General features: G+C 50.4%; 1 protein-coding gene across 5 annotated transcripts in view; it reads right to left on the bottom strand.

Annotated features, from left to right (window-relative positions):
• P2RY6 (pyrimidinergic receptor P2Y6) overlaps positions 1–24,920 on the bottom strand; it is a 58,555-nt gene that overhangs the window by 4,975 nt on the left and 28,660 nt on the right. For 2 of the 5 annotated variants that reach the window (XM_057552792.1, XM_057552795.1), the window contains one exon: positions 290–354. The exons of 1 other annotated variant lie outside the window; for it this stretch is intronic. The gene's annotated coding sequence lies outside the window, so the exon portion shown is untranslated. Of the gene's footprint in view, positions 1–289; positions 355–24,131; positions 24,192–24,920 lie in introns of those variants that run through there. 2 more of the 5 variants (XM_007173699.2, XM_007173701.2) reach the window with 2 other exon arrangements.

Here is a 24,920-nt window from a genome sequence, read left to right as displayed (position 1 = left end):
TTATAAATCTAGCTTCAGAGCTAGGCAGGCCAGGTTCAAATGCTGGCTCCCCTACTTCTATGCTGTCCTACAAAGGGGAGGTTGCTTGCCTTTTCTGGGCCTGTGTCCTTATCAGTAAAACTGTCATAGACCTGATATTCGGTAGGTGCTTAATAAATGCCATGCCATGCCATTGTATCCTACACCTTATCTGTCCACTCATCCCTCCAAGCTAGGTTTTGGGGGAGCCAGCAGCACAAATGCCTCAAGAGTTTCCCTGGTGGGATCAGTCTGACTTATTGATACTCACCTCCCAACTGGCATTTCCATATTTACTGGTGTCCAGAGAGAATTCACAACTTAAATCCAATGGTCCTGTAAGGGAAAGCCTTTGGGATAGTGAGTCAAATCACCCCCTCTCCCTATTTTACAGATGGGAAAAACTGAGGCCCAGAAAAAAACATGAAGTCCTGCAAATGCACTCAGAAGGTGACAGAGGGTTGAAGCTGAGTATAAGGGCTCTGGTCCAGATGCCCATGTTCAAATCCCAGCTCTGCCACATGTAAGCTGTGCGGCCTTAGACCCATTACTGAACCCCCGTGCTCGGCTTCCACATCTATAAAATAAGATAATATAGTACCTGCCTCATAGGATTGTTGTGAGGATCAGTGCCTAGCACAGGGCAAGGTGAGCTATTTGTTTTTTCTTTTTTTTAATTGGAGTATAGTTGATTTACAATGTTGTGCTAGTTTCAGGGGTACAGCAAAGCGAATCAGTTGTACATATGCATATATTCACTCTTTTTTTAGATTCTATTCCCATATAGGCCATTATAGAGTATTGAGTAGAGTTCCCTGTGCTATACAGTAGGTTCTTATTATCTATTTTACATATAGTAGTGTGTATATGTCAATCCCAATCTCCCAATTTATTCCTCCCCCACCCCTTACCCCCTGGTACAAGGTGAGCTATTCTTAATGTGAATATACCTGCTAAATAAAGTTATGAGATTTTTAAAAGTTAATTAGAGCAAAACGTAACTCCTCAAACTAATTTCTCCCAACTTAAAATTTGATTTTGATGAAAATATTTTACCCACATTCGGGGCAACTGCAAAATGATGATGTTTGGATTCTCTAGTCTGTATCCCACATGCTACATCACCTTTAATTATCAAAGATTCTTCCTGGGGCTACAGTCCATGTGCTAGGAGTGCTGGGCACCCAGCTAAGCAGTTAAGCATGAGGTAGAGGCCAGAGGAGGAAGCATGGCAGTCCCCCCATTGTCACCAAGAAGCCAAGATTAGTACAGGCAAGAGAAAGTTCATTCATTCATCTCTTCATTTGTTTGTTCCAGCCATTCTTTCATTCATGCATTCATTCTTTGTTTTCACATGCCAGACATTTAATGGGTACTCACTGCTTGCTCATTGCATGTGGCACAGTGTACAGATGTAGATGTAGATAGATACATATACAGATATATGCATACACATACACATATTCATATACATATACATATGCTAGTCTGAGGCGGGAGACCAGTGTGAGCCACAGGATGGAAGAAACTTTTCAGACGAGGATGAAGGATGGAGCAAGTCTCTGGTGGTTGAGGAAGATTTCCATGGATGGAGAGGGGTGTGAGGCCCCCTGGGGTATCCCCAGGTAGGGAGGAAGAGGGCGCAGGCAGGGCCTGAGAGGAGAGCAGCACACTAGGACAGAAGGTTATGGTGAGGAGGGAGAGCAGGTAGAAGGAACTGTGCTGCGCCCCCCCTCTTTGGGGAGTTCTGTCGCCCTTGGACACCACCCCGAGAGAGAGCCCTCTGCCTCAGGTGACTGCAGTTTCCAGGTGTTTTCTGCCTCTCACTCCCTGGCCAGAGTGGTCCTCTCGGAAGGAGGCAGGGGCTGCTCTAGGGGATCCAGGCAAGCCTTCAGGTCTGCTCCAGGAAAGGTTACACTGGCTTCCTGATCCACTCGCCTTCTGAGGACCTAGGAGTGGTGAGTTGTTCTCCCACTTCCCGGCAAGAGCTGGTCCCCAGGGAGGGCTCGCGTGGTCCCTGCCTCTGGGCAGCAGCTGATGTTGACTCCTTCGAGTTCTCACATCTGTCACTCACTCTTGGGCCCTGTGCCCTGGACCAGCTCAGACCCCAGCCTCTTCCTGGGCTCCAGCTGCTCTGCCTGCGGTGGAGGGCTTTCTAGCAGGTGGCTCTGACTACATCCTTCCCTGTATCCCTCTGCCCTTTGAAGAAAAGCTCAAACTCTTGTCCTGACAGTCAAGCTCCCTGCCGAGCCCTCCAGCCTCATCTGAAGTACCCCAGATGAGGTACTTCACTCTGCCCCTTCCTCTCTTGCCACACTGTTCTCAAGACACCGAGACTGCCACACGGCCATTCATAGCCAGAGATCCAGACTTCCTCTCGGGCTTCCCCATTTTTGCTGTTCCCGTCACACAAAATGCCATTTAACCCATCTCTGTTTGTCAAAACCCTAAGTGTCCATCAAGCTCCAGATCTAATCTTACTTCTGTCTTTTCTGATCCCCCAGTTGGGTGGAGTCCCTTCCTCTCTGCCCACCCCCCAAATCTGTGGACCTCCTTTAGGTCAGCGCTGGACCCAGCCTGCCTGCCCCCCTCCCCTCCCCACCCTGGCCCACGGCCCCCGAGATGTGCCAACACTTACATGCAGCCTCCTGTCCCTGAAGCGCCTTGGCGGCCCCAAGTGTGTTGGGTCAAGGGGAGGCCAGACATGCCCTGAGCCCAGGCTGTAACACCTCTGACAGGGCAGCTTCCTCTGTTTCCCGGCAGGGCTGTCTCCGATTGAAATAGCCCCTGCGGGGCCACCCCCTCCCCATCACCCTCAACACCAAAGCCTGGCGGAAACTGCATCTAAGGAGTGAGGAGGCAGAGAAAAGTTCTCCTTCCTGGAAACTTCCCCACCCCAGCAGAAGAAAGCGGGTTATGAGGAGGCAGAGAGAGGTGGGGGAGGACCAGAGGCTCCTGGTCTAAGGCCAGCCCCACAGACCCAGCAGTTTCCTTTCTCCTTCCCGGAAACCTTCCCACCCCAGCAGAAGAAAGAGGGTGATGAGGAGGCAGAGAGAGGTGGGGGAGGACCAGAGGCAGCTGGTCTAAGGCCAGCCCCACAGACCGAGCAGCTTCCTTTCTCCTCAGCCCTCTCTGTCTACCCATCTGTCAAATGGGTAGTTTGGTGATTAAAGAACTGTTGGTCTGGGCTTCCCTGGTGGCGCAGTGGTTGAGAATCTGCCTGCTAATGCAGGGGACACGGGTTCGAGCCCTGGTCTGGGAAGATCCCACATGCCACGGAGCAGCTGGGCCCGTGAGCCACAACTACTGAGCCTGCGCGTCTGGAGCCTGTGCCCCGCAACGGGAGGGGCCGCGATAGTGAAAGGCCCGCGCACCGCGATGAGGAGCGGTCCCCGCACCGCGATGAAGAGTGGCCCCCGCTTGCCGTAACCAGAGAAAGCCCTCGCACGAACCGAAGACCCAACACAGCCAAAAATAAATAAATAAAGTAGCTATAAAAAAAAAAGTCTTATAAAAAAAAAAAAAAAAAAAAGAACTGTTGGTCTCTCTTTAGCTATAATACCCAGAGCCGTTTTCCTAGTCACTCCTCCATCCATCCCTCCTTTCTTCATCCACTCAATAGCTCATTCACTGACCCGTCCATCCCTCTCTGTGGCAATCCACTTATGCACTCACTTATTCAGCCACCTTCTCCCCCCGTCCTTCCCTCTCTCCTTTTTTCCACAAGTGCAATCTTCCCACATTTCCCCGTTTAGCAGTCACTGTTCCCTTGGACACTGCAGGCCCAGAGCTCCCTGGGAGTGAGGGGCATGGGTTGTGGGGATAGAGGTGATGCCTGAGAACTCACCTGGGTACATTCTCCCTGCTTGTGCCAAGCCCTTCCCAGGCCCCTCCTCACCACCGAACCAGGACTCAGAGCTGTTAGGACAACCAGAGGAGGAGATGTGTCTCCTTGCTGTCCCAAGGGGGACAGCTCCAGTGGTGGAGATAGTATTCAGGGGGTGACCTGGAGGAGGTGGGCTTTCATTTGGAGTAGCTGAGGCAAATAGGGACAGAATGGTACAGGAAAAGATCACTGCCCAGGGAGTTTGAGGTCCAGGTTCTTGTTCTACCTTGGTACCTACTCACTTTGTGACACTGGACAAGCCCCTTCCCCTCTCTGAGTCTCCTCAGTACAGTGTGGTCATACTGGCCACCAGTGTGTTGTGAGGGTGACCTGCCAAAGGGAGGGAGGACTCTTTTTACCTTGTAGGGTATAAGCACCGATCTCACCCCCAAACCCATTTTACAGGCAAGGGGATTGAGGAACCGAGGCGGGGCCAAAAGTTTAGAACAAACTGAGAAAATTCAGGGTTGAACTGCTGGTAAGCACTTGGTCAGTTGTGCATGGATTGATCGCCTACTGCTTATTCAAGTCTGTGCTAGGAGGTCGCTTGTGCCTGCTGAGAGTGTGGACCTCCTGGTCTGATTTGCGCCGTGCTAGGGCTCAGGAGGGCAAGGAGGCCTGGCCTTCAGCCCAGCAGCCAGTTCTCTGCTGGGTTCCCAGGACAACCCTCTGTGGTCACCCCCACCAGGGTGTCTGTCCCAAGAATGGGAGCAAGTCCGAGGACTTGCTGAAGAGGTCAGCTGCAGCATAGGGCTTGGGTCTCAGTTCCTGCCATCTGGATGGGGCCCTGAAGGGAGAGCTCAGGTCTTAGGGGTCATGGGTACACCTGGAAGGGCTCCTGGAGAAGGCATGTCTGCTGTTGGGCTTTAAAGGGCTGGGGTGACTTGGACACATAAAAAGAATGAAGAGGGCATCCCAGGCAGGAGGCACAGAGGTAGGGAATGAGTCTACCCTGTGCGAGAAATGAAGAATAAATATTGCAGCCAGAGCATGGGATGAGTTGTGCGAAGAGGGGACAAGATGGGAAGGCTGACGGGGGTGGCCTGTCATAAAACCTCAAGCAGAGCCCAGGTGCCACTGCTTTGCTCCCAAGCCTGCCAGGGCTCCCAGCCCAGCCTCAGCCTTCCCCACCAGGCTTTCCAGCCCTTGGACCTATCACATGCTGTTTCCTCTGCCTGGGATGCTCTCACTCACCTTCTCTAAATAATCTCACTTATCCTTCCTTGTAGTTTTCTCATCTGTAAAATGAGAGTGATCATTGGTACCCTACTACATAGGCTGTGGTAAGAATTAACTGAAACCATGTATGTGAGCGGCCCTGGCACACAATAAATACTCAATAAATGGTTTTTTTGTTTGTTTTTTGCTGCACCGCGCGGCTTGCGGGATCAGGGATTGAACCTGGGCCCTTAGGCAGTGAAAGTGCAGAGTCCTAACCACTAGACCATCAGGGAATTCCCAGACATTTGTTAACTGAATGAATCAATTCCAGGCCCAGCTTTGGGCTCCCTCAGTCCACCCCAATCTCCACTGATTTCTGAGTCCCCAGCACCAGGTGTCATTCATTTAAGTGCCTTCCCTGTGCCGGATGTTTTATCTGTAGTTCTGGGCTGGTAGTGGTTGAGATTATTCTCTTTGTTTTATCGAGGAAGGAACGAAGACTTAGAAAGTCTAGTGAGTTTCCCAAGGTGTGCAAGACTGGTGTCATTTCAACAAGGTCTTCCTCACTCTACAGCCACCTTTCCCATTGTTGCCCCAAAGTCCATGCTTAGATGGTCAAGCCAGAGAATTCCCCGGGGAGTGTCTTCCCTGCACTCAGGGCCTTTGGCCATGAGATGGCGCCAGGAGATTGCCCAGGATGGCCAGCCTCGCGCCTTCAGACAGCAGCCCTAAGATGAGGGCTGGGGGCAGTTCTCCACACTGCAGGCTCCTCCCCTCTGTGGTTGGCACTGATCAACCTCAGGACTGGGTTCCCAACCTCACTTCCTCCTGACCCACTCCCCAGCCTTTCTCCCATTTATGCCTGGATAAGCTCAAGCCTTTTTCTCAGATCCCTCACCTGGACTCTCAGGAGCCACTGGGGACATTGGCAGGGCGCAGGGCCAGTGCTGAGCCCTATCTGGCTGAGGAAGAGGCCTGGGGCGTGTCTCCCAGACACCAAGCTTTCACCGTCCATCTCCACTCCAGGCACACCATCGGCGGAAACACTGAAATCCTTCACCCCACAGAGAGGACAACCTCTGCCATTTCCTTTTTTCAATTCAGGCAACAGCGCATAGGGTTGGTTTCTGCCTATAGCAGAAGCAATTAAGTTTAGACATAAGGAAAAACTGATAGGGGTTGAAGCTCCTTGGGCTGCTTGGATCCTGTGGTCTCAGGATACCCCTTTAGATGACTCTGCAGCCTCACCCCATCCCAAACCCTGCCCCAAGGCCCTCTTACCTGGAAGGGATGAGGAGGCCTGACTACCAGAGGCAGGAGCTGGAAGTCTGAGTCATTGCCTGCCAGCTGGCCAGGAACCAGCTCAGACCAGGCTGGACATGGGAAGAGACCTCCTAACCTTGGCCTGCCTGCCTTCTGGGTAACAAGACCTGGAAACCCCCTTGTCTGCCCCTTGCTTCTAAGCTTAGCAGCAAGGGCACAGGATGACAGAGATCAAGACCCAGCTTCCTTCCTCTGAGGAGTCAGACAGGCTGGGATCCATCACCAACTTGCTGTGTGACCCAGGGTGAGCCACCTACCCTCTCTGAGCCTGAGGTGCCACCAGATAAATGGCTAGATTCCTGAGACCAGTGCCTCCCAGGCACCCAGGGAACAGGGTGTCCCAGGGAGGCACCCAGGGAACTCCTGGAGGAGTTTTGGTCTCACCTGTGGTGTCAGGCTGGCCACAAAAGCAGGCAAACTTGGCAGGAGGAGGGCACAGGGAAACTTGATTTCTCTTTTCTTTTTCCACTTCCCCTTCTCGCCTCCTGCTCAATAGGAAGGAGTTAAAGCTGGAACTGAAACAGTCATTTTGAGTACAAGGAAGGGGAAGCTGCAGCCTTGGGGAATTTGGGGGTTGAGGCTGCTTCTTATAGTTTTTCTCTGGCCTCCACAGGTTGAGCAAAGAGGAAACTTGCATCTCCTGCGGCTCTACTATGCACAGGCCCCAGTTGCCCATCCGTGAGCTCATGTAATCCCTACCACAATCTGGACAGATGTTTTTATTGTGCAGAAATACTTCACATGGGGGCTTCCCTGGTGGCGCAGTGGTTAAGCATCCACCTGCCAATGCAGGGGACACAGGTTTGAGCCCTGGTCCAGGAAGATCCCACATGCCGCAGAGCAACTAAGCCCATGCACCACAACTACTGAGCCTGCGCTCTAGAGCCTGCGAGCCACAACTACTGAGTCCACGTGCCACAACTACTGAAGCCTGCATGCCTAGAGCCCATGCTCTGCAACAAGAGAAGCAACCACAATGAGAAGCCCATGCACCGCAGTGAAGAGTAGCCCCCACTTACTGCAAGTAGAGAAAGCCCGCGCGCAGCGACAAAGACCCAGTGCAGCCAAAAATAAAAATAAAAAAATATATATTTATTTAAAAAAAATACTTCACATGCCATATCTCATTTACTCTTCACAGTTACCATTCCCACCTTGCAGATGAGGAAGCTGAGGCCTGGCAAAGTTAGCAAGAGGTTCTCTCTTAGGCATGTGTATAAGGAGGTCTGAGATCATGGTGACCTGGTGGGCACAGGGCTGAGAAGTCACAGGTCAGCCTCGGGGTGAGGAACTGTGGGACAGAGCACAGGGGCCCAGAGAACAGCTGTGACAGGGCAGCTCCTGTCAGCAGGAGAGTCCATAATGGCCAGCTTTCCAAGTCCATGCCCATGGGGCTGTAGCACCTCCCGCCCAGGGTCCTGGGAGATCCCAGGACCTTTCAATAAACCCCCTTCCCTGGAGCTAGTGTGAGAGTGTTCCTTGCCTGGACCCCCAGGCTGTCCCATTTTTAAAATCTCCCCATGGAGGTGTGCCACTTGGATTCCCCTTCAAGAAAGACCCTGCTGTTTAGCTGCAAGGAGTACAGTTGGCTGACAGCCTCCATTGGTGCCTTCAAAACCCGCCCATCCTCCCAGATAACCAGGCTCCAGTCCACTGGGGAAGAGATGGCCTGGGTCCAGTTGTCTGTCCTGTCCTGCAGGCCATCATTGTTCCTCTGTCATTTCTCCCACCCAATTCCCAGACCCCCTTCATGATGATGGCCTCCCTTCCTTCCTCTCCTGGAGTCTTTTTTTAAAAAAATTTTTTGGCCATGCTCCATGGCATATGGGATCTTAGTTCCCCGACCTGACCAGGGATCGAAACTGCTCCCCCTGCAGTGGAAGCACGGAGTCTTAACCACCTGACCGCCAGGGAAGTTCCTCTCCTGGAGTCTTGAGGATCTGGGAGTGGTAGGCCTGTGGTGACCTAGGTCTGCCAATGAGACAAGAGTGGGCTCCTCAGGCCCTGTAACTAGCTCAGGGGTGGATGGGCAACCTTCACCAGGTGCCTCAAATTCTGGAGCTTTTGTTGGAACACTGGGAAGGAGACAGGTTTCCCACTGAGTTTGCAAAGCTGGTAGGACGTAAGTCTGGGGCTGCTGCAGCCAGGCTAACTGTCCTACGAACTGAAGATACTACCACCAGGGAGGAGACTGTCCAAAATAAAGCCAAGGGATGGCAGAGGTGAGAGGTGGGAACACACAGGTTCCTGAGAACACCATTGAGCACCTGCTTCCGGCTATACCTGAAGCTTTACCTTTCACTGGACTTTTTGAAGGCATGAGCTAACAAATTCCCTTTTTGCCTCAATCTGTTTGGCCTAGGATTGTCACTTGAAATCAGGAGTCCTGCCTATAGTCCTGTGCCCCCATTCCTCCTCTTTCCTCTTTCAACAGCCCATCTTTACAGCTTTCGCCTCAGAACCCTAATATCCATGCAGTGGAGGCTGGAACTGGCAATGAACCTGGAGGTCACCAGCAGAGGGGCAGGTGGGGACTGAGGGACTGTCAGGTCAAGCCTGGCTTCCATGGGGCAGCCAGGGAAGCTCCCCAATTCACTTTCCATGGGGAGAGCCCCTCTTCCATCAGCTTCCAGGGTAACCACTGTGTCATCCCAGTAGCTCCTGAGAAGGAAACTAGAAAGCTAGAAATCCAGGGTCTAGTCCTAGATTCATCACCCACTTGCTGTGTGATCCTGGGGCAGTCATTTCACCTCCACAAGCCTCATTTTTCTGAACAACTTCACTGCTACAGTTTCTTGGCTACCCAGCAAGTGCCATCCACTGAGCTAAGTGCTTTTGCGGCAGGATCTCTTTCACTCTTAGCCCTGTGTGGTGGCCTGTTTATCCCCATTTTACAGACAAGGAAATGGGCTTCGAGAAGGCTGGTGTCTTGCCCAAGGAGTCAGTGGTGAGCCAGGACTAAGACACGGCTCTGAATAATGATAAAGTCCATGCTCAGGAAGAGAGATGACATTTCCCTACAGGAAAATTGAGGCCAGAGAGATCAGGAGTTTCCCCAAAGTACACAGCAAATCCACCATGCCACCCTGTGTCTCAGGAACACAGTGGCCTGAGACAGGACAAAGGAATGGGGACTGGGAGTCAGGGCAGAAGAGAAGAACAGCCCAAGGGGCAATGTCAGCCAAACTCCCTCCCTTCTCTTTGTTAGGAATTTGGGACAAGGTCTGCTTTCCCTTTGTGGTCCCAGAGACCAGCACAGGCTCCAGCTCCCAAGAGGCACAGGGAAGTGTTGAATGAGTGGACCCAGTCTGTAAAGATGAGCCTCAGGGCTCTGTCCTTGGTGCTACCTGGCAAAATAAAATAAAATAAAGCAAATCAAACTTTTGGCTTGGCTGATGACATACAATACGCATCAGGGGGAGTGAAGGTCATGGCTACAGGAATAGCACCTCTGAGACTTCTTGTGTCCCCCAGCCCCTGACCCTCAGGAAGGGCAGGCCACCAACACTGCCTGAGTGTTTACTGTGGATTATGGTCCTACCCATTTCACAGACAGACACTGAAGCCCCAAAGGTAGGCAACTATGCCCACAGCTCTCACAGGCAAGGTTTAGGTGCAGAGAAAATCTCAGAAGACCCCTCACTGCCCACAAAAGGCAGCCCTCTGCCTTCACCCTGCTCTGACCATCTCTGGTAGCTGAGCCCACCTGGCAGACACAAGAGACTCAACTGGACCCTAGAGCCCAGGGGTCAATGACAAGGCTCTGAGTTCTGGACCCTTGGGCCAGAGAGGCCTTAAGAGCATCTGACCCAGAGCTCTCCACAACCCCTCAGAGAAGGGAGGCTCCCTGAAGCCTCTTTGATAGGCTTGTCTGGCCCCAGCTCACATATTTCCCATGACAGGGAGCTCACCCCTTCTCTCTCAGGTCACTGAATTCCACCTTGAGAAAGCTCAGCGAGACATATGCTTTGTCATACCAAGCCCTGAGAGCTGCCCCATCACTGCTTCTGTTCTGCAGTCTAACCTGCCTCTGGGGCCCCAGAGCTTGGCTGCCCTCAACCCCCTAGGACATCCTGCAGAGACTGTCCCATTCATCAGTTGGTCTTCATTCCCATGAGCAAGTCCAGTGCTCATGTCCAGGCCCAGGGAACCTAGTAGTGGAGCCCAGAAACCAGGCATGAGGCCAGGAGGCCATAACCATTTCCAAACCTGAGGACAAAGCCCTTTGCCTCCGTCCTGTCTCATTCCCTGCCTAGGGGCTGTGAGGGGGGCATGGCCTCTTCCCTCACCTTCAGATGTCAGCCATGCGGCACTGGGGCCCCGTGTGTGGCCAACCCAGTGTGGGAGGAGCAGCGCTTTGTGGGCATCTGAGAGGTGGCCTGGGGGGAAGAGATCAAAGTCAGGGCAGCTGCCAGGCTCAGGGTGTCATGTGGAGGGGTCAGCGGGTGGCCCAGGGGGTCCTGCCACGGAGCACGTTTTTGCGTGTGGAGTGTGTATGAAAAACACAGGACAGACCTCATCTCCTTCAGGTGGTCACTCAAACAACATCTTCTGGGTGAGGTCCTCCCCCTCCACTCTAGTGAAAATTGCAACCTCTCACTGGTACACACACGCCTCCGCCTCTGCTGTATTTTTCTCCTTAGCATGTATCATCATTTTCTTTTCTTTCTTTCTTTCTTTTTTTTTTTTTTTTTTTTGAGACATCAATGGCTTATTGGACAGGGGAGCATGTACCATATTTAAATGTATTATTTTATTTGTTTGCTTATTGTCTGTCTCCTCCCACCAGAACATAAATTCCACCAGGGGAGGGGTTTTCATGTTTTATTCACTACTGCATCCCCAGTGTCTAGGATGGTGCCTGACACATAGTAGGTCATCTATAAAGTATTTGTTGGATGGATGGATGGATGGATAGATGGAAGGATGGATGGATGGATGGATAGATGAATTTCTAGGGGTAGCTCGAGAACAGAGAAGATATAGGAACAGAAATCTGACTGGGGGCATAGGGGAATTGGCTCAAGGCTGTGTTTTATCGCAAGCTGCAGTTGGTACTTGCAGCATGTGTTTATTGGGGATTAGGGGCCGATAGAGACCTGTGGGGCTGCCTCTAACTGGCTGTGTGTGTGAGATTCAGGCTGTGAGCAGTCCCAGCTGAGAAGGGTGAACAGGACATTGCCTGGTGGGCCTGGACTGCCTGCCTCTCCCTCCTGCCCTGTCCAAGGTCTCCATCTCCCCAAACCCCTACACTGGCCCTGCTTTCCCCCAAGAGCCTCCAGCCTCCGAGCCTGCACACCATCACTCCCTTTGCACCAGGGCCTCTGATTTGGAGGCCTCCAGCACCCTGGGCCAGCATCTTCTTGGCCCCTTTCCCTTCCTTTGCCAGCCTGGACCTCCACCCCAGGACCCCAGACTCCTGAGAACACAGCTCATCCATTTGTATCCCTCATTCCTGGTACCAGCAGCCTGCTCAGCCCTGCACTACGGAGCTGAGTGTGGATGGAGGAATGTGACTCAGCCCAGGGCCCTGAGGCCCCACAAACTGGGTGCCACCCCACTTGGCTGGGCTCCCAAACTTTCCTCTGTCCCAGAGTGGCCTCTCTCCCTTCTTGTCCAAGACTTTGCCCCATCTTTCTTGTCAGGCCTACCCTCAATCCCAATAGCCCTCAACTCATACTTCAGAGCAAAGGAAGGCCTTTCCGAGGGGCCCCCCTTCAACTTCCTGGCCACCTAAATAAATCCAAGCCTGCTTCCCTCTATCCTCATTCCTCCTATGCCTCAGGCCACCTCCTCCAGTGCAGATCCCCACCCCCTGCCAGCTCCACCCCTCAGCCCACAACACTTTCCATCCTCACCTCTCACCTTAGCAGCACCTCTTCCTTGACCCTGTGTCTCTCCAGCTGTGTCTTCTTCCCCCCCTTCACAATCAAGCTTCTGAAAGAGTCCTTGCTGCTCTGCCTCTACTTCCTCCCTCCCTGTCCCCATTTCTCACACCCCTACCCCAGGGCAGGGTAGAGCAGGGAGTCTTTGGGCCCAGCTCAGGGGAGAGCGGTGGGCACCCTGTCCTTCTAGGTGAGGCTGGGAACCTGTGACTGTCTGAGCTCCATCATAAGGAAATCTCAATCTCAGAAATGACCTTGATGCAACAGGCTTTTGGAAAAAAACAAGCCACTTCTGTTTGACGTCGCCCCTGCTGAGGCTGGTGCAGGACTGGGGGAGGGGAGCCGCCTCTGTGGCTTCCAGGAAAAGGCCTGGACTCTGCTGGGAATTTGGGGTGGAGCTCGGGATAGGCATGGCACCTCCAGAACATCTGTTTAGGTGGGAACTGGGTGATTCTGGAGGGGGTAGGTGAGAGGACTGATACCTCTGCATAGCTCATGATATTGGTTTGAGAAAACATCAATTGTTTGTATCACAGAATAGGATGGGCTGTCGATCATGGAGCAGGTGAGGGTGGGAGGCACAAAGCTCGCCCAACTATCCCCCGGCATCACCCCTGATCATACAAAATACGAGGATCCACTCCCGAATGGGTCTCTCCTCAGAGCTCCCTGGAAAACCCAGAATTCTTCAAGCCCATTAATTCTAATTCTCCAAGTCAGTCCCATACACTCTCCGCAACCTACCCCTACCCCTGGGTGGGGTCCAGGTCAGTTAGAGCCAAATGTCCATTCCTGGCATCTGCACCCCTCTGCTACCCATCACTGCTCCCTCTGCAGATCTTGGTACTTGGCAGACCTGGTTTCCACCCTGGCTCTGCAGCTTATAAACAGTGACTTTAGCTCTCTGAGCTTTAGTGTCCTTAATTATAAAATAGAGATAACCATACCCATCTCACAGTACTGTTGGGGCTCAAATGCTGGAATGATCTAGAACACCCAGCCCAGAATCTGGTGCAAGCAGGTATTCACTCAGTGGGGCTTTTATTATCACTCATAATTTTATCACAGACCAGCTTAGAAATGGCCTCACTTGCAGTCTTGCTTATTTACCCACTCACTCACTCACTCACTTATTCACTCATTCATTCATTTCCCATGCATTTGCAGGGAGCCTTAAAATGTGCAGGGACCTCACTGGGCCTTGGACCTTGTCCTTGAAAAGCCTCAGCTGGTGGGAAAGACAGATGAGAGGGTCTCTGGGAAGACAAAGGAGGCCCCTATTCTTGCCTGGGTTATCAAGGAAGGCTCCCTGGAGGAAGTGATTCTTGGATGGACTGTGGACAAAGAAGGGGAGGGTGTTCCCCGCAGAGAGACCTGCTGGAGATATGAGGGCACGGGTATCTGCAAGTGTTCATGTTTGCAGGAGGTGAAGCAGAGAGGTCAACAGAGTTAGGTCCCAACAGCCCTCACTCAAATGCCAGGCTACAAATTTGGCCTCTGCATTGTGGGCGTCAGCCAAGGAGCCCTCGATAGTTTGTAAAGCAGGGCAGAGGGGCGAGCAGAGTTGAGATTTAGGAGGTTCCTTGTGCTGCTGGATGGAGGATGGATTGGATGTGGTTAGAGCTCAGGTCAGAGACAGTAGCCTGAAGTGGCTGGGACAGGGAGGCTGCAGGGCCACCTGGTGGTAGGGCCAAATCAGGGGCCTTGAATGCCTGGCTCACAGCAGCCTCTCACCCCTCCTCTGCACACCCCTCCACCAGCCTTGACAGCCATCATGCTATAAAGACAGATTAGAGGGGTCAGGTTCTCAGAAATACCTTATTCCAGTCCTCAGAACACAGATGAAAATCCAAGGCCCAGAGCAGCTGAAAGGCTGGTCTACAGCCCTGTAGAGTCTACAGGGGTCTTCTACCCCTGAACCTGTTCCCAAGCCTGCTGCATTAGTCTGACCCTCCGCTCCAGGGGAAGCAAGGGTGTGGCTGTGCTGAATGGGGACTCAGAGGAGTCTGGAAGGATGACTTGTTCCAACTGCCTGGGCCACGTAGGCCCTCCCGTCTCGGACTGGGGAGGTTGGCCTTAGAGCTTCCTGAGTTCTCTCCTCTCCTCCTTCACACCCATTTAGCAGCTGAGGAAACTGAGGCCCAGAGAAGAGAGGCATTCGGCTCCCGAGATACACACAGCTCTCTGGGTCTTGGGATGGATGTCAGGTGTGGGAGACAGAATCCTTGGGTCCTAGCCTCAGCCCTGCTGCTGGACAACTGGATTCATAATTCCTAAGGACACTCATCTGGTGAGGGTGGAATGTCTGCAGCACCAGCATCTGGCCCTGGGCCTGCCCTTGTGCCCAGCACCGTTCCCAAGGTGCTTCTCTTCCATTCCAGCCTCTGGAATGCATGGCTGAGGAGGACAAAACAGGGAGGAACCATTTGCTCCCAGGAACTGAGGGTCTGGGCTGGTCCCTCCTTTGCCAGAGGAGCCCAGGCCCCACCCTGCCTAAGGGGACAAATGATCCCATCAGCACAGCTCAGCCCCACCAGCTCTCCCAGGGTGGGCTTGGTAAGAATGCCCAGCTCTGGTCCCTGGCGCTTGCAGACTTGACCAAGCCCCCTCAGTGTCTGGCCTTGAGCTTGACCTGGACCCTACCCAGGGGAGTGGATGGACTGTGGAGAGGGTATGGGATTGCACGGCAGAGACGATTACTAACTGGTTAAAGTGGTCAGTGCTCATCGCATTTCCCCAATGGGAAACCTGAGGCCCCACTTCAAATTAATTACCAAGCCCTGTTTGTTCTCCATCTTTACACCTGTCAGATTGTCCCCTCCTCTCATCCTGTGATCCCTGCCTCAACCCGGTCAGCAGCCATTTCATGCTCTGTGTCTTCCATCTCCCCAGGCAATGCATCCCCTTTCTGCAGTTAGAGAGGTCCTTGCTCAGCAAAAACCTAACTTCTTCACTCCCCTGCCTAAGCATTTTACGGCTTAGGGCAAGCCGGGGCCCTGATGACCCCTCTGTTCTCAGCACTAAGGCCTGCCCCTCACACGTAACCCACTAGGCCCTGAGCTACTTTCACTTCCTGAGACCAGCTGTGCTCTCCTTTGCCGCCCAGTCAGTGCTGGTTTTGCCCTTGGATTGCCCTCTCCCCACCCTGCAGCTGGCAGGCTCCTGCTGGGAACTCAGTGACACAGGAGACCCAGGTCCTGCCCTCAGGAGCTCAGCCTAGACAAGGGACATGTATCTGAAGACCCACAATCTGAGGCAGACGTCCTGCTCCAGAGCCCTGTGGGAGCCTAGACAGGGAGGGATGGTTCTGCAGGCAGGAAAGGCTCGGTAGAGGAGGTAGCAATGAAATGGCCAAGTGTGCACAGAGGCAAAGGTCATTTCAGGCAGAGAAAACAGCAAGGGCAGAGGCTGGATGAGGCACACTGAAGGATGGTGAACATAGCTGGAGCAGCTAGTGTACCAGCAAATGTGGTCAGAAAAGAGGCTCAAACTTATAATAATAATGATACAAGCACTGAACCCTTACTGGGTGCCAGATATACAATACTCCATTTAATCCTCATAATGACCCTGTGAGATAAGACTGGTATTATCTTCATTTTATACCTCAAGTGAGGAAACCAAGGCACAGAGAGGTTAGCTGACTTGCCTGAGGTAGCACAGGTAGAAGGAATGGCTACTGGGCTATGAACCCAGGCAGTATGGCTACAGAGTCTATATTCTTAGCCCCTGCAGTAAGGGCTAGGGTAGGGAGGTTCTCAGGTGGCAGGGAAATCCAGCCCCTCCATTGCTCTGCTCAACCTGGCTGGGACCCAGCTTGCTTAGGCTCACCTTCTCACTAATCATAGGGTCTCATAAACATTGCCTCCTCCAGGAAGTCTTCAGGAACCAACTAAAAGGATACCCTCTACTTCCAGTAGCCCCCATGGGAAATCTGAGATGAGGCATGTCCTTTCAAACAGAGCCTCCCGACCCCAGCTGTCTATCAGATTCCTGGACCCCTTCTGGGGAGGAGTTTGCCTGTCAAGCATCTCTGCCTATGGGGAACCCCATCCTCCATTCCATGGTCATCTTGTTCATTCAAGGTGGACACCTGAGCCAGAGCTGATCAGTCAGAGCATCCATCCAGACCCCTTACCAGTGACTAGTTCAGGGGGAACCAATTAGAGTCTACCCCAGGATTTTGGTGGAACCAGCATGAAAGTTTCTCTCCCAGGATCATTAGCCATGAGGGCCATGGAAGCCTGGTGCTTCTGGAAAGAACTTGGATGAGAATGTAGGAAGCCAGTAGAATATCGGGAGAAATGATACAAAAAGAGAGACTGCTGATGGCATCATTGTAATTGCTGAATCTAACCATGTCTGATCTAGGTCTACTTTTGAATTTTTCTTTACATTCACTAATACCGTTCTTGCCCAAATTAGTTGCATTTGTTGCGTGCAATCAAAACAGACCTGACCAATATGACACCAAAAGCACAGGCAACAAAAGAAAAAATAAATTGGATTCCATCAAAATTAAAAACTTTTGAGCATCAAAGGACACCATCAACAGAGTAAAAAGGCAACCCACAGAATGGGAGAAAATATTTGTAAATCACACATCTGATATGGGATTAGTATCCAGAATATATAAAGAACTCTTACAACCCAACAACAACAAAAAAACCAATTCAAAAATTGGCAAAAGACTTGAATAGACACTCTCCAAAGAATATATCCAAATGGCTAATAAGCACTGGAAAAGATGCTCAACATCACTAATCGGTAGGGAAATGCAAACCAAAACCATCATGAGATACCACCTCACACTCATCGGGATGGCTATTATAAGAAAAAACATTAAATAACAAGTGTTGGTAAGGATGTGGAGATATTGGAACCCTTGCGCGTTGCTGCTGGGAATGTAAAATGGTGCAGTTGCTATGAAAAACAGTATGGCAGTTCCTCACAAACAAAACAAACATAGAAATACTAAAAGATCCACAGTTTCACTTCTAGGTGAAAAGAATTGAAAGCAGAGACTCAAACAGATATTTATATGCCAATGTTCCTAACAGCATGATTTACAATAGCTTAAAGGTAGAAACAACCTAAGTGTCCATGGATGGAAGAATGGATAAACAAATGGTGGTATATACATACCATGGAATATTATTCAGCCTTAAAAAAGGAAGGAAATTCTGACACATGCTATAACATGGATGAACCTTGAAAACATTACGCTAAGTGAAATAAACCATATTCAGAAGGGCAAATATTGTATGATGCCACTTATATGAGGTACCTGAAATAGTCAAATTCATAGAGACAGAAAGCAGAAGAGTGGTTACCTGGGGTTGGGGGAGAGAGAAATGGGGAGTTACTGTTTAATGGGTACAGTGTTTCATTTGGGGATAAGATAGTTCTGGATTTGGATAGCGGTGATGGTTATACAAAAATGTGAATGTGCTTAATGCCACTGAATTGTACATTCAAAAAAGGTTAAAATGGTAAATTTTATGTATGGCATAAGAAATATATATTTTGTCTTTGCCCCCTGTTCCTCACACAGAGCTCCTAAATCCCTTGGAATTTCCTGAGTGATAGGAGCAACTTTTGTTAACAAGTTGACTCTTGGCAGGCACCTAGAGAATAGAGAACTTCAGGATGGGGGCTGGTTGCCAGAAAGAACAAACCTTGATTAGAAGCTTAGAACTTTCAGCTCCACCCCCTAACCTCCAGGGAAGGGGGAGGAACTAGAGATTGCATTCAATCACCAATGGCCAATGATATAATCAATCATGCCTCCAAAATGAAGCCTCCATAAAAAAATACCCTAAACAACAGTGTTCTGAAAGCTTCTAGGTTGGTGAACACATGAAGGTGCTGGGAGGATGACCCACCCAGAGAGGGATGGATGTTCCTCGCCTCTTACCTTGCCCTATGCATCTCTTCCATTGGCTGTTCCTGAGTTGTACCCTTTATAATAATCTCGTAATAGTTAAACTGCTTTCCTGGGTTCTGTGGGCCATTCTAGTGAACTATGGAACCTTAGGTGGTGGTCATGGGAACTCCTGATTTATAGCCCGTCAGAAGTACAGGAGGCCTGGGACGTGTGACTGACATCTGAATTGGGGCAGGGGGTGGGGGAGACAACTGAGCCCTTAACCTAAGGGGTCCACGCTTACTCTCAGAGTTGGTGTCAGAATTGGTTGGTGTTACTAATACTACATGTAAAATAGATAAATAATAAGGACCTACTGTATAACACAGGGAACTCTATTCAATACTCTGTAATGACCTATATGGGAAAAGAATCTAAAAAAGAGTAGATATATGTATATGTATAACTGATTCACTTTGCTGTACAGCAGAAACTAACACAACACTGTAAATCAACTATACTTCAATTAAAAAAAAAAAGAATTGGTTGGTGTTAGGAGGAGAAAACCACACACATTTGGTGTCAGAGTGTTGTGAGTAAAAACAGTTCATTTTATGTTATATATATTTTCCCACTAAAAAATGATTAAAGGGACTTCCCTGGTGGCGCAGTGGTTAAGAATCCGCCTGCCAATGCAGGGGACATGGGTTCAAGCCCTGGTCCGGGAAGATCCCACATGCCACGGAGCAACTAAGCCCATGCGCCACAACTACTGAGCCTGCCCTCTAGAGCCCACAAGGCACAACTACTGAGCCTGCGTGCCACAACTACTGAAGCTTGCGCGCCTAGAGCCCGTGCTCTGCAGCAAAGAGAAGCCACTACCATGAGAAGCCCGCGCACCCCAATGAAGAGTAGTTCCCGCTCGCGGCAACTAGAGAAAGCCCGCGTGCGGCGACGAAGACCCAACACAGCCAAAAATAAACAAATAAATGAAAATAAGTAAATAAATTTAAAAAAATGATTAAAAGGGTAAAGTTTATGTTATGTATATTGTACCACAATAAAACACAAACAAAAACAGCCCTGACCATTACACCTATGTGTCGGGAGACAATTCTCCTTGGATCTCTCAGATTTTGGCAAGTCTATTAAGCAGAGACAGATTGCCTTTGTTCTAGACCATCTTTTCAATGGTGTTTGCATAGCAAACAGACTTGGAAGAGAGTGACAGTGTCTCTCTCTGGAGCACAAGGCAGTTTTGTTGGCTGTCTGGTATGACAAAAATAATGTCTTCCTTTAGGGCAAAGGTCAGGCAGGCTCACTGCCCATTATAAAGGATTTGAGTTGCCTCAGGTCTAGGTTCTTCTCTTGTAATGAAACGCATTGCATGGGCAGGTATTATCTGGCCTTTACATTACCCTGTGGGAATTGGGGCTTGAGGAACCAGTGCTAATACCGGTATTCTCCCTGCTACTACTGATGCAAGGAACAGAGTTCTTTGTCTCTAACCAGGAGTCTTAGGTCTTCTGCCAGCCTCCATGAAACTGTACTAGGCTAATTTAGTAGCCTGTAAGTGTGGTACAATCTCATGCCCTTCACAGTTCTTGATGCTATCTGCATCAGAATCTCAGGTAGGAGATAAAGGAAATTCGTGTTTTTGACAATTCATTATGATAGCCGACTCAGGCTTGTGGGAATCTTGCCCTAGAGCTACACCCTGGAAGAGCTGGTTTCCCTAAGGTGCTGCACTTTCCTCCTCTTGGAGGCTGGTCCTACCTGTTCGCTCCAGCTGCCAGGAAGCACACAGTTGAGTTTCCCTGCCTTCCTACTGTAGGCCCAATGTTAGTTTCAACTTCTTTTTAACTGTATATTCCTGCTCCTGTTGTTTTTAAAATTAAGATGTAATTCAACTACCATAAAATTCACCCTTCCAAAGTGTACAATTCAGAGGTTTTTAGTATACTTTTAAGATCGTGCAACCTTAATCACAACTATATAATTTCAGAACGTTTTCATTACCACGAAAGAAATCCTGTACCCATTAGTAGTTACTCCTCATTCCTCTCTCCTTCCGTCTTGTGGAAGTTACTTATCTACTTTCTGTATATATAGATTTGCCCATTCTAGATGTTTCACATAAATGAAATCATATAATAAGCATGATTTTGTTACTGGCTTATTTCACTTAGCATAATGTCTTCAAGGTTCATTCAGGTTGTAGAATGGATCAGAATTTCATTTTTATGGCTGAATAATATCCCATTGTATGGATATACCATATTTTGTTCACCCATTCATCAACTGATGAACATTTATGTAGTTTCCACTTTTTGGCTATTATGAATAACATGGCTATGAACATTCGCATACAAGTTTTCATGTGGATGTATGCTTTCAGTTTTCTTGGGTACATACCTAAGAACAGAACTGCTGAGTCATGTGGTCACTCTATGTTTAACTTTCTGAGGAACTGACAAAGTTTTCCAAAGTGGCTGCACTAATTTACATTCCCACCAACAACGTATGAGAGTTCTAATTTCTCCACATCCTCACCAACACTTGTTATTGTCTGTCTTTTTCCTTACTGCCATCCTAATGGGTATAAAGTGGTATCATATTGTGATTTTGATTTACATTTCCCTAATTACTCCTTTTTTACGTTGTCATTTATATTTTACATTTTTGGTATATGTATTTCTGATCTGAGGCCTGACATCTTTTGTGGAACAAGTACCCCATAGAGTAGGAGAGCCATGGGTTTCAGGGCCAGACTGTCCTGGTTTTGAATCCTTCCTTAGCTTCTATTAGCTGTATGACCTTGAGCAAGTTATGTAAAAATCTGAGTCTCAGTTTCCCCACTTACTAAATGTGGCTTACAGTATTAACCTTTCATGGTTGTTGTTGTTATTATAAAGATAAATCTGTAATAAAGCCACAGTGTGGGCCTGGCATAAAGTAGGTCCTCGGTGAATCTTAAGAAGTCTGAGAGTCTGACAGGGAGGTTTCCAGCTTGGTCAGGAGACCTAGGCTGGGGACTGTTCAGATTTTAATCTATTATCTCTTTTATTCAAGCAACTTTCTACAGCAGAGGTATTTTAGGCTGCCTCAAACATCAGCCTCTCTGTGTCTCTATTTCCCTTTTGTGACATGAGAAATGAGACTGTGCACCATAATGTGAATGCTGGTCAGTCTGGAGGGTTCACTGTAACCCTTTACAAGTTTTGTCTCTTGCCTCAATCATCATACTAGCTGCTGCTTAAAGGAATATCTCCTCTCTCATGAAGGGCTCTCCAGGGTGAGGAGGGAAGTGAACTAAACCTTCCTAAGAACCTACAAGTAATGCACACTGTCTTATTTTATCCGCTCCATGAGCTGGCCAGGTAGGTTCTAGTACCCCATTTCACAAATGGGGAAATTGAGATTCCAAGAAGTTAAATAACTTGTCTGAAATCACACAGCCAGCAAATGCTGGCGCCTGGATTCAAACCCAGCTCTGATTTCAACATCTGATTCCTTTTCCCTGTGCCCTCCACCCCCACCCTGCCCCCCGACGGAAGGCCCTCCGGGAACTTCTGAATGAATGAGTGGCTGATTCTCCTCCTCCGGGCTTGACAGAGACAATGTCATCCCTTTGAGCTGAGATCTGCCCCTCAGACGCCACAGGTCGGCTCTCTCCTGGGGCCACAGAACAACCCCCAATCTGTTCCAGGCCACAAAAATCAGCGCTGTCCTGGGAGTCAGGATGCCAGGCTCTGCCCCCACTACTACAGACTTAACCCACCCAGGCTTCAGTACTCCGCCCATGAGTTTTCTAAGCGAAGGACTGGATCTACTCGCTTCTAGGTCCCTGGCATCCAGCACAGGGCTGGGCACAGATGCCACTGACCCAGCCTAGGCCATCTCCACAGATCCACAGCTGCATCTCGCACAGGCCTGCCCTCCCATGGGAGCTGTTAATGACAGGGCTGGCCCTGGGGCAGGGGGAACAGGAAGACACCTCCACATGTCCAGGCCGAGGCACTGGCCCTCACCAGATGTGCCAACAGTCAGAAAGGAACAGTCAGAGCTGGGCCAGCAAATCCCCACCCCAGACTGAAATAGAAACCCCATTTCAGAGACAAATGGGGAAATGGCCCCGGGACAAGAGGGGTGGGGGTGGGTGTCATTTGGGAGGGCCCTGGAGACACAGTTTCCTGAGAGTCTTGACGCGTCTCTGCTGCAATGGGTGGGCACTGTCGCCAGGCTCTGCTAACTCACCCCTCCTCCAGGGAGGACAAGTTAGAATTCCAGGTCCCATCCTGGATAATATGCTTTGACCTCTCTGAACCTCAGCTTCCTCAACCGCAAAATGGGGATAACGATAATCTTGGCTGCATTTGCTTTTATGTGAAGCACTTAACGCATAGTAGGTACTCAATAAGTGATAGTCATTGTTATTATCGCTTAACTGTCTCTTTCAGCTCAATACTGACTGAGTGATTTATTCATTTGTTCTTTCATTCATTTACTCATTCAGCCAACCAGTCAGCACACCCTTGCTAGGTAGGCCACAAGAGTTAAGGATAAAGATTTTGGAGTTAGGTAGGAGTTGAAACCCCAGCACTGCCACTAGTTGGGCTGGGTAACGTTGGGAAAGCCATTTCCCCTCACTGAGATTTCATTTCCTTGCCTGTAAAATGGGATTAGTAAGAGCGCCCGGAGGGTGGGGGTACTGGGATATTGTGAGGAGCCAATGGAACAATGATGTGAGAGTGGCTGGCACAGAGCCTTGGAGGGAAAAATGGGTGGCAGGTGGGCTGCGCAGAGGAGCCAAGCAAGCTGCCAGCCCTGCAGACTGGGCAGCCGGGCCTCCAGGGGCCGGATGAGGCGAGGGCAGGCTGGAGGGGAGAAGAGTGGGCAGGTTCAGAGACAATTGCTAGGTTTCCGGACCACAGGTTGCTCCCTTCTGATAAACTAAGGAGCAGTGAGGAAACACGGAAAAAAGACTGGAAGAAGTTTAGGGGAGAAGAGTCCCAGCCAAACAGGGAGCTTTGGACAGCATGGAGTTACTGCCCCAGCCAGGCCAGGGAACGTGAGCACGCATACCACGTGCACACACGCTCACAAGCTGCACATTCTCACTCATGCATACACACCCGAGGGCTTGTACACACACACACACACAGATGCACCATCAGAAGCACAGCACTTTATAGTCTACAAAGAGCCTTCTCTTTTATCTTCTCACTTGATACTGAGGGATGGAGAGACTGTCCCTGAATTGGCTTAGGACCCATTCTAGAGCTGGCAAGAGATGTGCGTCCCTGGTATCTTCCACAGGCCAGGGCTGTGCTGCTCAGTTTTTCCCTTTTGGTGGTGTCATGGGAGTTGAATGGCAACAGAAATGCCAGAAAAGTTTTAACCCAGGTCCCTCAGATATACTCGTTCACCCTGCCGCACTCCCCTTTAGCAAATCGTACCAGGACTCAGGGACTCACTTTTCCCACCAGTCACATGGAGGCAAGTGCTTTCCTAAGGGCCTCCTCTGTGGACTCCTATCTGGTACTAATCCTTCCCAGTCTCTTCCCACCACAGACTCCTGGGGGCACAGCCTCCTCTCTGAGGGGCACTCACCAGCATAGAACACTTAACAGTTTTTCAAAACTCAGGGGGAGATCGTTGTTACACCCATGTTACAAATTGAGGCCCAGAGAGGGAAAGTGACTCAAACCCAGGCCTGTGTGGCTCCCAGGCCCGCCTGCCCTGTTCCCCTACTCCACCGCCGCCCAGCCTGGTCCCCAGGTCGCTGTCTCCTCTGCCCTCCGCGCTGCACAGGCTGCAGCTCTAGGTACAACCAGGCCAAGGAAGGGAGAAAGACCCCAAGTCCACTCCCACTCTCTCTCCAGCTTGCAACGAGCCAAAGTGGCTGCAAGCGGTCCATGTGCCAAGATCGCTGAGCTCTGAGGGGAGGTGGGGTCCCAGCACTCTCAGGGCACGGACCCAGAACACTCACCCAGGAGGTAGTGAGCGCCACGCAGCTCTGTCAAGTGCTGGGGAAAATTCTGACTCCTGGAGCAGTCCCTATTCTAACCAGTTCTGGTGCCACAAACTGTCACATGCACGTCTCAGAGTCGTCCTGGGAGACAGCCAATGAGGAAACCGAGAAATCCGAGGAGGGGAAGTAACTTGCCTCAGACCAGAGCTGGCAAGCTGGCAAGCAAGGGCTGGGACCCAAATCCAGAACATTCCAGCTCAAGTCCCTAACACCAAGGCTGACCAGCCACTTCCCAGTCACTTTGCCTTCTGAGTGTGCTCACCCCAGAATGGGTATCATCAATTCAGCCCCGATGGCTGTTGGGAGGATTGAGTGAGGTGGCATTGAAAGACCAGGGCTTGGGCTTCCCTGGTGGTGCAGTGGTTAAGAATCCGCCTGCCAATGCAGGGGACACGGGTTCAAGCCCTGGTCCGGGAAGATCCCACATGCCACGGAGCAACTAAGCCCGTGCACCACAGCTACTGAGCCTGTGCTCTAGAGCCCGCGCGCCACAACTACTGAAGCCCGCGCGCCTAGAGCCTGTGCTCCGCAACAAGAGAAGCCACCGCAGTGAGAAGCCTGTGCACCGCAACGAAGAGTAGCCCTCGCTCTCTGCAACTAGAGAAAGTTCGTGTGCAGCAACACAGCCAAAAAAAGTCCCAACACAGCCAAAAAAATAAAATAAATAAATTAAAAAAAAAAAAAAAGGAAGAAAGACCAGGGTTTGGCCCGGGGCCTTGGCACCCAGCGGATGACCGTTTTTCTCCT

This window comes from Balaenoptera acutorostrata, chromosome 9 (assembly GCF_949987535.1).
Source record: "Balaenoptera acutorostrata chromosome 9, mBalAcu1.1, whole genome shotgun sequence".
Lineage (NCBI taxonomy): Eukaryota > Metazoa > Chordata > Mammalia > Artiodactyla > Balaenopteridae > Balaenoptera > Balaenoptera acutorostrata.
This window is presented reverse-complemented; position numbering and strand designations above follow the sequence as displayed.